At 37.0% G+C, this 13,725-nt stretch overlaps 1 protein-coding gene across 1 annotated transcript in view; it reads left to right on the top strand.

Annotated features, from left to right (window-relative positions):
• Positions 1-13,725, top strand: part of LOC128989436 (probable cytochrome P450 6a13) — a 40,383-nt gene that overhangs the window by 812 nt on the left and 25,846 nt on the right. The gene's annotated exons all lie outside the window — the stretch shown is intronic.

The following is a 13,725-nucleotide window of genomic DNA, read 5'->3' as shown; positions in this document are numbered from 1 at the left end:
AAATATGTTTAGAATTCTGGTCAACACCTGATATAAATCTTATCATGAGTTATTGATCTTGATTGTAGATAGTTTTAAATTTTGATTTTATTATTGTTAGTTATGAATGATGAAATACTGTATTTAATCTAAAGTTATTTAACGTGTATTCACTTATACAATTAAAAAGTACAACTTAGTAAAACGAAACTTGACTTTAATCATGTAAAAACTAACTGACAACAAAAAGTAAACAACCTTGTTATTTGTATGTAACATATGGTAATAAATAATGTGAACTCTATACAGACCAAAAGCACGAACACTTCACCTTCTCGCCGAGATTGAACTACTGTCCTTGTCTTCAAGAAGGTTTTTATGCTTTAGTTGGTCAGCGTGTTTTTTAAAGATTCTTCTATCGTTACCTTCAACTTTCCACACGTTTCGCCCTAGTCTCTTCAAGATTACGCCGGGTTTCCACACAACATTTCCGTTTCTGGTTTCTGCCCAAAACACAGGTTCATTTATTTTGAAGTTTTTTAGGCTAGTAGTGGCTCCTTCTTTATTCTCTTCCTCTTTTGTTTTATCTTCTTTATTTTCTTCCTCTTCTGTTTTAATCTGACTTCCTTTTTGGGGTTGAACTAAATCTAAGATACATCTTAGCTGACGTCCTAAAAACAACTCAGAAGGTGACATTCCAGAAGTTATGTGTGGTGTTAACCTTTACTTAAATAAAAAGTTGTTTAAGTCAGCTTCCAAACCTTTAGGGGATTGTTCTTGGCAAAGTTTTCTCAACGCCTGTTTCATGGTACCGACGTATTTTTCAACTTGTCCGTTGGAACACGGATGGTAAGGTGGAGTGGTTATGTGGTCGATTCCAAATGCTTTACAAAACTGTGCAAATTCTACGGACGTAAAACAGGGTCCGTTGTCTGTCACTATGGTTTTAGGGATTCCATATCGGCATATTAACAGCTTAATTAGTTTGATTGTTACTGAAGTAGTCATAGAGTTCAACTTGATAATTTCTGGCCAACCGGAGTATGCATCTACGACCAAAAGAAAAACACTATTAAGGAAAGGTCCAGCGAAGTCCAAGTGTATACGGGTCCAAGGGTCAGTGCATCTCGGCCAATTACTGAGGAACTTTCTCTGTGGTTCTCTTGCAGCATACAAGTTGCATAGTGCACAAGTTCTTGCCACGTTTTCGATGTCACTGTCCATCGATGGCCACCAAAAACGATCTCGGGCCAACGCCTTCATCTTTACCATTCCTAAATGAGTGTCGTGCAGGTTCATAAGTAATTTCTGCTTGAACTTTTCTGGGATAATTGCTCTAACCCCCCACATTAGGCAGCCCTCATGTATGGATATTTCGTTCTTCCTTGACTCATATGGTTTTAACTCCAGATTGTTTGTCTTGTTTGGCCATCCACTTAATACAAACTCTTTGACCCGATTAAGAGTGACATCATTCGACGTTTCTTCACTGATTTCTTTAGCCGTAACTGGTAGACAATCTATGTTACCTGAGAATATTATTCCAACTACGGTGCTATAACTCTCATCGGCTTGGTCAGACTCGACATCTTCCTCGAAAGGCAAACGACTTAAACAGTCAACTTTCCCAAATAGTTTAGTAGAAACGTATTCTATGTCAAAACGAAAATTTGTTAAAAACAAAGCCCACCTTTGTATTCTGCAAGACGTGGTTACTGGCACTCCTTTGCTGGATCCGAATATAGACAATAGAGGTCTGTGGTCTGTTTGGATCAGAAAATGTGTGCCCCAAAGGTAGATGCGGAACTTTTTAATAGCATAAATCAAAGCTAAAGCTTCTCGTTCAATTTGCGAATAATTTTGCTCTGCCTTGTTCAGTGTTTTAGAAGCATACCCGATCGGCTTCTCTTCTCCGTTAAGATATCGATGAAAAATTGCGCAACCAATCCCCACTGATGAAGCATCGGCTGCAACTACTATAGGTAATTCACTATTAAATGGCACTAGAATAGGAGTGGAAACTAAAGCATCTTTAATACGGTTAATTGACTGAGAGCATTGTTCTGTCCATGTCCATTGAACATTTTTCTGCCTTAGTTCGTTTAATGGTGCACAGATCTCAGAAAAGTTTGGGATGAACTTTGAGTAAAAGTTTGCCATTCCTATAAATGATTCCAACTGTTTAATGTTTTGGGGTTCAGGCATATCTACTATGGGCTTTATCTTGTCTTGATTCGTCGAAATTCCATCTTTGGAAATACATAGACCCAAATAGTTGACTTTTTCCTTCATGAAGTGACACTTAGCTCTGTTTAAACAAAAACCATTGTCCTCAATGCGTTTCAAAACCTCTTTTAACGTGTTTGGATGTTCAGTGTCATTTATTCCTGTTATAATGACATCATCCAGTAGGAAAGCGACTCCATCTAATCCAGCAAGCATAGAATGCATCTTCTTTTGAAAAATTGCCGTAGCAGGAGCTACGCCAAAACACAGTCGATTGTATCGCATAAGACCAAAAATAGTATTAATGACAAGGAGTTTTTTAGATTCTGTGTCCATTGGAATAGAAAGGTAAGCATCAGAGAGGTCAAGGGTGGTAAATTTCTGTCCAGAACCTATCTTGGTCAATAAATCGTCTTGAGTTGGTAATGGAAACTGTTGCACCTTTAATGCTTAGTTGAGTCCCGTTGAAAAATCTGCGCATATTCTAATAGCTCCATTCGGTTTTCTTACAATCACGCATGGCGCAGCCCATTCTGAATGGTCTATTTCTTCAAGGATACCATTTCTTTTTAACCGGTCAAGTTCTTCTTTAACCTTGTCCCTTAAAGCTAAAGGAACAGGCCTTGCCTTTTTAAACACTGGTGTAGCACCCTCTTTTAGGTACAAATGAGCAGTTGTCTTTGAACATTTATTTTCATTGGGTTGAAAGGTCAGAAAACTCATCCACAAGTTTGGCAAGTTGTTGATCCGTATTTTCTACTTGTAAGGTTTGTTTATACGGTTCTGAACATATCCTTTGCAAATCGGAAAGTGATATTTTGTGGAGAAATAAAGGTGTAATCCAATCTCTTCCAAAAATATTTTGTTTGACACCCGAAGCGACAAAAGCTCTGAGTTTGGTTTTAACGTTTGCAAAAACCACTTCTACATCCATCTCACCAAGAAGTTTAACACAATGACCTGTAAATGAAGTAAAATTCTGTTTACTTAACAAAAGGTCGGGTTTTCCTATCTGTTTCCAAGTATGATCTGAGATAATTGAAGCGCAGCTACCTGTATCAAACTGCATCCTTATGATCTGGTCATTGAGTAAGATATTGAGAATAAGTATCGGGTAAAAGGTTGTCTGCTTTCCGATTGAAAGAACGTCCTGTATTCCTCCCAAAGAGTTCGTATCATTATAGCTAGTTACATCATTACCAACAACGTTACTACCTGATTCCTTTGACATTGGACCATTCTCAACAATGTTTCTTTTAAGGTGTCGTTTCTCCACCTGTCCCGTTTTACATATTCTAGTTATGTGATTCCTACTCCCGCATTTGTAACATCTTGGATTTTTAATGTCACAATTCCTTTTCAGATGTTTACCACCACATATAAAGCATGGTCCTAGAGATAAAACATTACAATCTTCCCTCTGAGAAAAACTATTTAATGAAGCATCTTTTACTGAGAAAAGAGAATTAGCTACGTTAATGACTTCTGAGAACGTTTCATAATCCTTCTCCATGAGTTTGGATCTTATATTGTTATCACATATCCCCATTACAAAAGCGGTAACAAGTGCTTGTTGGAAAAATTGAATGGGAAATTGACAATCATTTACTTTATTCCTCAAAACATTGGCAAACTCCGTCAGACTCTCGCAGCCCTGACGCAGTGAAAAAAACTTGACTCTTTCTGCAATGGTGATTTTTTTAGTTTTAAAATTGTCCAACAATAGTTTAAAAAGTTCTTCATACTTAAAGTCATTTAAATCATTAGGTCTACAAAGGTTAACCAGTGTGCTTAACACATTTGTACCCAAAGCGTTTATGAATAGCAAGCGTTTGGTTTCATCATCGTTAATTCCATTGAGTTTAAGACCTGTAGTAAACTTAATGTGCCACACTTCAATCTCTACTGTGTCCGGGTCGAACAAGTCACATTTAAAATTACAAATACTTTTTTCATTACGAACTTGATCGGTACCTGGATCGTCTTGATGTCGTCTATGTCTACCTGATGTCGGCATTGTGTGAGTTCTAATTCCTCGTCGCCAATAACGTGTATTCACTTATACAATTAAAAAGTACAACTTAGTAAAACGAAACTTGACTTTAATCATGTAAAAACTAACTGACAACAAAAAGTAAACAACCTTGTTATTTGTATGTAACATATGGTAATAAATAATGTGAACTCTATACAAACCAAAAGCACGAACACTTCATTATTTACTTAAAATCTTTTTCTAGGGAAATAGGAGAGTTAACTTGGACTCTGCTCATCCAATTGTTTTCTGAGTTTAACACTTGAAAATATTATGCAGTGTTTGCTGTACACCTCCACCTTTAGCAGAACAATTTAGAGGTTGGTGCCGACTCTTCATACAAATCTTGTGATGTTAGATCATACCAATATACCGTTTCTTGAACACTTCTTCTGGTTCTTGTTGCCATTCTATTTATCGTTCTATGGTTTCTTTCAACGATTCCATTGGCGGTTGGACGGTTCACACACCTAAAACGACGGATAACCCCACATTCCTCACACATTCACATCTGAATGTTGCGCTATTGTCCATTAATACTTGGGGTAGACCTCAATCTGAAAATAATTCAAGTAAAATTTTTACTTCCCACCTATTCTTTAGTCTCACTTGGTATCTGTCGCCAAATGCAAAACCGACTCGGACCACAATCTATGATTGTAAGAAATTTATATGACCCATGATAGTGAGTCACATCAATTGCAAGCCTGTGCCAATTCTTGTCGCAATCCAAGTGCCCCGGCTTCCATGTGATGGTAAAAGGAATAACAGATGAACATGCTTTGCATTATTTCACTACGCAGTCAATGTCTTGTTTGCCAAACTCAACGTCCGGGTAACAACGTCTGATTGTAAAAAGAGTCCGATTAACACCAAAGTGATACAGACGAAGGATACTTTGGACCACCTTTTATTTATCCCAATTCTCTTCTTCGTCCATCATTGCAATACTGGTCTTTACCTCCTCTCCTGCAAAACACTTTTTAGAAACTCTCATCAAGCGATCTGGTTTGTTAAATTGCTATTTAACAAGATCCATCCTCACCTTAAGGCCGCATTCCGATATGAGGTCTTTTAAGAAGCCCAACCGTCTTCTTACAAGAGCTTCACCCATCCCATGTGTTTTAATACGTTGGTCTTCTGTTAATATAGATGTTACCCAAGCATAAAGGGTGGCCAAATCCGTGACCAAGTTTAACTCTTTCAAATTCCATTTCAAAGCTAAACAAGCTGTTTGGCCCGTCCTACGTACGGGAATCGAGTAGTCCATTAAAACTGTATATGATTCAGAACAGCTAGTTTACAACTTGGTGGCCGATTCACACACACTGGCTTTGAGTACAGTAGCTACATACCACCTTCCATTGGATAGGCCTACTATCACTTACCGTACCTTATTTTACCACATTGGCCACTGAAACCTCAAAAATGATCCTGGCCTCCCGTCCTCTTTTATCCCCTGCCATTTCTAAGGAAGATACCATTTGAAGATGTCTTTCATTACTTGGTCTTCCAAGTGGTCGTCTACCTTGTAGTACTCCTTGAAATACACTTTTAAAAGTTGAAGTATCTCCTCTTCGCCATGCAAAGCCTGCCCAGCCCATCCGAGATCTGAGCCTTTTGGAATGTACCCCTTTATCAAGTTTCTGAATCATACAGTACTACTGGAATAGTTATGATATAGTATGAATCGATTTTGGTTTCTACTGACACCCTGCAGCTTACTGGTCAGTTTTCTGGAGACCTACACACCGATTGACATTTTCATGTGTACTGTATGCAGTCATACTTATATTCAAACATCTAGAAAAGATGTATCAACACGTAGACTTATATCTTAAAGGATTAAGCACTTATACTTAGACGGATTGCATTTATGAAAAACTTGATTATACGTTTAAAATGTTTAGTTCAAAATTACACAATCTCCTGATAACATAGATCTTTTATGGTAGGTAATAAACTGCATTTTAAAGTGAAATAGTGTGAAGGCAAACTCTGGATCAATATGTTTGTATACAAACAACTTGTAACATAAACATTTCAATGACAGTTAGAAACCAGCTGTTATAGTTAAACTAAAACGACTTTAACTCGTCCGTCGGCTGCTAGACTTTTTAAAAATTAAAACTTAATTTATAAAAAACTGGGACCCTAAACTAAAATTATGGCTTCGACATTCCCTAGTTCTCAAAATTATCTTTCTTTCAACACAAAAATCATGAAAATCCGTCGAGTGGTTGATTCAGAATCGTGAAATAAAAAAACACTGTTTCGTTTTAATATTATAGATTCGCTCCTTTCAACAAAGCCTCTAACTCAGCTACGTTAATATGAGCCGAAACATCTTCTTTCCTAACTAAACTATTTCACCACCAATTTCAATGCAAATACTGATCGCCAAGCTGCTAGCAAAACACCACACAGTTCCTTTATCACTAGATGACACTGCCCATTTTCCAAACACAGGATCTTTTACGCTTTCCATTTCACCTAACATTATCTTGATTCGGTTATCCACCACATTGCCCCATTTCAAATCTGTCAAATACCTCTTAAGAAAACTGCATGCTGGTCAAAGCCAACCAGCCACCGGGAAATGTCCGATTAACTGCCCGACACAATGTGTTAAAAGTCAAAAATGGAAAGAGAAATAGACTAGATAATGAGCAGAAAATAATTTAATTATTTACAAAAGAAAAGTTACTCAATCATAGTAAAATGCTACCAAACTATATTCCTGTAATCACAACATAACAATTCATTCAAAAATCATATGTCTCAAAATTATAAAAGTTCATATTTTCATAGCAGCTGGAAAAGACAATACAAAATATAAACCATAGATTATTTAAATGAAATGTTTGTATACTATATCCAACATTCTCCCACCTTTTGACTTGCAAAGTCAAAATATTAATTATTAATTCAGGTATCTTTGTGGGGGTATAATTTTTCTTCCTCTTTGTGTGTAAACAGGTTGATCCTGTTCACGATCAACACCTTCGGCTACTTGTTCATCTTCCATTTCGAATGTTTCATTACCATCTTGATTGTCTTTCTGCTGGACCAATTCAAGTGGAAACACATGTTGTATGGGTCTCATCACTGTTCCTTTTGATGTTTTCATTTCCACAAGACGTATGTTGCCATCTTTTCCAGGAAGTATCTTCTCAATCTTCGCCAAAGGCCAGTCCATCCGTTTGGTATTGTCGCTTCCAAGTAAAACAATTTCTCCAACCTGCACTTGACGAGATTTCTTCTTCTTCGAATGCAACACCAATTGACTTAAATATTCGCTTCTAAATCTTTTTTTAAGATCTTCTTTTAATTTTAATTTAAAGTTCCAACGTCGAGACAAATTTGTGTACTGTAGTTGATCTGGTCCAAATCAATAACTCCATACTCCTTCGTACCATTCAAAAACATAGCTGGCGTCAAAACTTCCATGTCATGGCTGTCTTCTGAAATGTAAGTCAAGTGTCTACTATTTATGACAGATTCACAACTGCACAAAACGGTCAAAATTTCTTCATAAGTCAAACTAGCTCTTCCTAAGACTCTACGAAGAAGCTGTTTCAATAGTCTTATGAGTCTTTCCCACCAGCCTCCCCACCATGGTGAGGCAGGTGGGTTGAATTTCCATTTTATACGTTTGATTGTGCTGTACTCAACAATCTTATTCCAATCGATTTGCTTCAACGCACTGTAAGCCCCTCGGAAGTTAGTGCCGTTGTCTGCAAACAAGACTGTTGGTCGACCCCGTCTGGAAATGAATCTTCTCAAACTTTGCAAGAATGACTCAGTTGATAATGAAGTAACTAACTCCAAATGCACTGCACGGTATACTGCACATGTATATAATGTAATCCAAGCTTTTTGTCCATCTCGAAGGAAAACAGGTCCAGCTAAGTCAACTCCACAGACTTCAAAAACAGAAGCATCTCGAACCCGTTGCGAAGGAAGTGGTACTGGATCAGTATCCAAACTTTTAACACAGTATCGCTTGCATTTGACACATTTGTCAATAACTGATTTTACAGTTCTTCTTCCACTAATAATCCAAACTTCTTCTCTGAGAATAGATAACAATCCTTGGACTCCAACATGTGAATTTTCTTCATGTTTGTATTGTATGTATCTGTGAACAACAGGATGGTTACTCGGCAATACTATGGGAAGATTAAAATTCCTACTATCAGGTCTCTCTGTGACTTTCGTTTTTAACCTGAATAAGCCATCACTGTCTTCAAACGGACACAATGAACTCAATTTTTCATCCTTGATACTATGGAAAGCGTCTTTCTGAATAAGTTTAAACACTTTATTTTGAGCCTCAATCAATTCATCAACCGACAATCCTCCTGATATCTTTTGTTTAGACATATTTGTGTTACAACAAAATCTCAAAATCCAGCCTACCAATCTGACGATTTTATCAAATCTGGAGAAATATCTGTAATACCAACAATCTGGTTCAGGTTTTGAATTAATCAGAATCTTTGTAGTTGATTTGCTCTTCCTAAGTTCAGAATTTACTTCTTTCTCATCACAATCATCACTGAAGTTTTGGTTAGGCCACAAGTTTGATGAGTTTCTTAGCCATTGTGGTCCCTCCCACCATTTCGACTCCACTAGCTGCTTAGGAGAACATCCACGTGACGGCAAATCAGCTGGATTCATATGGCCTGGAACATGATTCCAAGATTCAATGTTACTAAGGGATCTTATTTCCTTTACTCGGTTCCAAACAAACACTCCCCAGTAATCTTCTCGACGAATCCATGAAAAAACGGTGGTTGAGTCGGTCCAATAAAATGTTTTGACATTTTCAAATCCCATACTCTTTAAGACGTTGTCAGTTAGACGAGCGCCAATGGTAGCCGCCAATAACTCCAGTCGAGGAATAGTCATCTTCTTGACAGGTGCAACTCTACTCTTCGCTTGAACTAATTGAACTGTGACAAGTCCATTAGATTCACCCCTCAGGAAAACCGCAAAAACAGTGAACTGTCCAAGAAATATTCCCTTCGATTTTATTTCCAAAATATCTTGGAATTTTCAAATATGAAAAAATCTCAAGTTGCCTTGCCCAATCTAAAAACAAAAGTTTTATCTCTTCTGAAACCTTGTCATCCCATCCAATTTTACTTTCCCAAGTTTTCTGCAGCAATATCTTAGGCATGAGTGTAGCAGGACAAGTTATACCTATGGGGTCAAACAACTTGTGTGCAAAAGACAAAATATATCTCTTTATGACTATTTCAGGCTCTTTAAACGCAAAGTTTTCAAAATTCAACTCAATCATGTCAGTATTTTTGTTCCAATTTAAACCTAAGATAGGTGTCAAGGTAGAATCATTTTTGAAACTCTGAATTTCTGTGTACTCCCAACTCCGAAGACAGAATCTAGCATCTTTCATTACAGAAGTCGCTTGATCTACAAATTGATTCAAATCTGAAAAGTCATCAAAACTTGCCATACAGTTATCTACATAGAAACTTCTCGACAGTGTCTCTACTACTTTTCTTGAGTAGTTTAACGATCCAGAATCTATCAAGTCTAATGATTTTCTAAATGAAGTTTTATTACTGCACTTAGCATAAATGGGCTACAGGTAACTCCAAAGACCACTCTAGCGTGTCTGTAAACAACCAATTGACCCTCTTCATTAATCCACAAAAAACGAAGGAAATCTCTATCATCCATATGTACACCAATCTGTAGAAAAGCCTTCTCAATGTCAGCAACAACTCCATATCTGTGTAGTCTAAAACGATTTAATATGGACGGAATCAATTCAATTAGGTTGTCACCTTTTTCTAGACAATCGTTCAACGAGGGCTGATTCTTTTCTTTAGCAGATGCATCAAATACAGGTCTCAATTTCGTGGTAAGACTGTTTTCTTTTATCACATGTCGATGCGGTAGGTAGTGACCAATTTCCAAATCGGCATCATTAACCTTCTCTATGATACCTAATTCCTCCCAGTCAGACAACACCTGTTGATATGAACTAAGATATCCACTAGAATTAAGTTTATTTGTTAGATTACTGAGTCTCTTCTGTGCTACTTTTAAATTAGTGGGTAACGGCGGGTGATCATCAACCCATGGCAATTTGACCTGATATCTTCCATCATTTTCCACTGAAACAGATTCTACAAAATGTTCCATTGTTCTACTTTTAACTGAAGATTCACTCTTTACCTCCACTGGATCCTTGATTCCTAAAACATCCAAACTCCACAAATCTGAAATGGATTTATTATCAATAGGGGACAGTAAAGAAGTTACTGCCATAGAACTGGACCTGTCATTCCCTTCAACTGTAGTTCTTCCCATTAAAGTCCAACCCAACAAAGTATGCATCGCAACTAACCCGTTGGAAAGCAGATATCGTTTCTCAGTGTATAGTTTCCCGGCAACGTCTGCACCTATCAGAACTTCAATAGGCCCGTCTCCATCTGTTACATTAATTCCCAATGTTCCAAGCTCAATGGACCAAGGACCAGGCTTAACTGTTGTAACATCGTTACAAATTATATCTTGATCAAGAACGTCAAAATTGCAGGCATAACTGTTATTTAAGTCACTTAGTCTAACCTTATAACACGCATGCTCAATTGTTTCAGTACTAGTGCCACCAAATAAAGCATGAGCTAGCTTCTCCTTTCTGACTATGTCATAGCCAAATTCCTTTGCTGTATTTTTCAAAATATAAGATTGTTGTGATCCCGTATCTATTAAAGCGCGTGCTGTTCGCTCTCGATTTTGGTTTCTAATTTTTACTAAAAAGGTTTGTAAAAACACTTCTGTGTGAACATTGTTTGCTAGAGAACTTTCTTTGCTTGGTTGTTCACTCAATGAACTTCCTTCTGCAGCAGATGCCCTACACATAACAGCAGTGTGCCTCCTTCCACAATTGGGACATTTTACTCTAACTTTACATTGCGCACTCCTATGACCATACTTCAAGCAAGTAAAGCAACAACCATTTTTTCCAACGATTTTCACCTTCTCGTCTACTGTCAATTTACTGTCTACATTTTTCAGCTAAGTGGTTAGAACCACAAAACATACATTTAACGTCTTGAGTATTAAACTTATCAGAATTCGTTGGGTTAACTAAACCAGCAGCCGTCGGCATCATTTCAGTATGTCTGGCGTAACTAGGCTTAGGTCGAAATACAGTAGATTTACTTACTTTAGGCTGTGGGTTAGGTTGCTTACTATTTTCAAAACCAGATGCGGCTAGAGTAATCCTTTCCTCGTTAGCAACCTCTTTCTGCAGAAACTTCATCAAACCATCAAGTCTATCCTTAAGTTCAGCATCAACTTCATAGCCGGAGTGACGCTGCCAAGCTCTCAACAGTTCCTCGGGCAAACAAGACTCTATAAGAGGATATAACATAGCAGAACATTTGTCAGTTGTTACTCCTAATGTCTCCAATGCTCTTAGCTGGGTTTCCAGTTTATCGTAAATGAAAGAAACTTCTACCTTACTGTTTAAATTACTCAGCACTAACTTCAAAAGTTCTCTAATATACACTTCTATGAGAAGGTCATCTCTACCAAAACGACTTTTAAGAATTTGCAAAGCTTTCAAATAGTTCTCAGAGGTAGCAGGATAACTTTCAACCAGCTGACGAGCCCTAGAATTAGTTAAAGTAGCCTGCACAAGATAATGATATTTATCAATACCGTATCGTCAATATTCTCGTCATCATCTATTCTTTTGAATTGTGCCCAAAAAGGTAGCCAATCCTTCAAATCCCCGCTAAACTTTGTGAATTCAATAGTAGGTAGTCTCAGCTTAGACCTAACAGCAGTAGATTTACTCATTACAGACCCATTGGACTCAGGTGAAGTATCCCTATACCTAATCAATCTACTCTGTACAGCTAAACTAATTTGATTAAACTTCTCTACATATTCATCTGCTAGCCTAACTTCTTCATTTAACTCTTCTTCATCTGCTTCAGAATCAAGCAAGAAATCTAAAATTTCCCTGTCCAAAGTTTTTAGTTCTTCTATCTTACCTTCCAGAGAGCTCAATTTACCCTGTATATTGTGTAGGTCTTGCTCATCTTTGCATAACTCCTCATTTATTCCATTATAAATTCTGGTAAATGCTGTTCTGAAGGTTTTTCTTAGTTTCCTATTCCTTTCCATTATCTCAATAGTGACTATCTGTTTAAGAACTCATACAGTCCTGTCACGGTCGCCAAATGTTAAAAGTCAAAAATGGAAAGAGAAATAGACTAGATAATGAGCAGAAAATAATTTAATTATTTACAAAAGAAAAGTTACTCAATCATAGTAAAATGCTACCAAACTATATTCCTGTAATCACAACATAACAATTCATTCAAAAATCATATGTCTCAAAATTATAAAAGTTCATATTTTCATAGCAGCTGGAAAAGACAATACAAAATATAAACCATAGATTATTTAAATGAAATGTTTGTATACTATATCCAACACAATGAGTACACATCCCTCTTGTTCTCAATTTCATCCAAATCTTTCATTTTGTTGTCTCTGTTCCACATCAACTTGCCATCTCTTTTTGAAATGTTAAGCCCCAAAACCCTACTTCCATCAAGTGGCTCCACTGGTTTCGCTGACAGCCCATATTTTACAACAACTTCTTTAAAACATCACCATCAACAATGTTTTCATTCACCTCTATGTCGTCAACATAAGAGTCTGTAGCACTTTGGACAATTGCGTCCATTGACATCACTTAATTGACAATTTTGGCTACAGATTTTTTTTGCTCTTGTCAATACTAGTATGGCGGTTTTTCAAAGAAGCCAATTGAAACCGTTCTGAGAAACTCAATCCAAACTTTAAGGTAACTATTTGTTCTGCCCGTGCTTCGCAACAGGGCAAGCGCAAGAATTTTTAAGAGAATAATGTGTGTCTCTAAAACTACTGTAAAAACAGTAGTTACTCACAATTATTAACTTATTATATTATATAATACTAAGTGTACCTGTTGCTCGAATTCGAGCAATTGCTAAGTATTACAGGCGTTATTTTAAAACGAATAACAGTCATAATTTCTGATGACTTTAAAGTATTTGACTCAAAGATTATGGAAATACTAAAGATGTACATAATAGATCGATATAATCAACATTGTGAATAGTGTTTTCTACAAAAATAGCCTTACTCATAGCTGTATTGGATTTCCAGACACATTGTGTGTCCAAAAGTCAGTACGACTCCCTTCCCTAAACCGCCCTGAGCGATAGGGATCATTGAGATTCAATCTAACCTTTCCTCTCCCCTTCATGGGCAAGTTTTCATACCTTTTCTTTCTTAGTTTTTGTTTGTTTATTTTTTTAAATTTTAATGCCTGTATGTATCCTTTGCCTTTTCCTATTTCCCTAGCTACTTTTCTAAACATCTCAATTGCTTCCTTGTCACTCATCATGTTTTATTTTCTCATCTCTAGGCCTATCTTATCCAAG

Source organism: Macrosteles quadrilineatus, unplaced genomic scaffold (assembly GCF_028750875.1).
Source record: "Macrosteles quadrilineatus isolate MER2022 unplaced genomic scaffold, UCM_ALF_1.0 Scaffold_3__2_contigs__length_128488019, whole genome shotgun sequence".
Classification (NCBI taxonomy): Eukaryota; Metazoa; Arthropoda; class Insecta; order Hemiptera; family Cicadellidae; genus Macrosteles; species Macrosteles quadrilineatus.
Note: the sequence above shows the minus strand (reverse complement) of the source record. Positions and strands in the feature narration are given on the sequence as shown.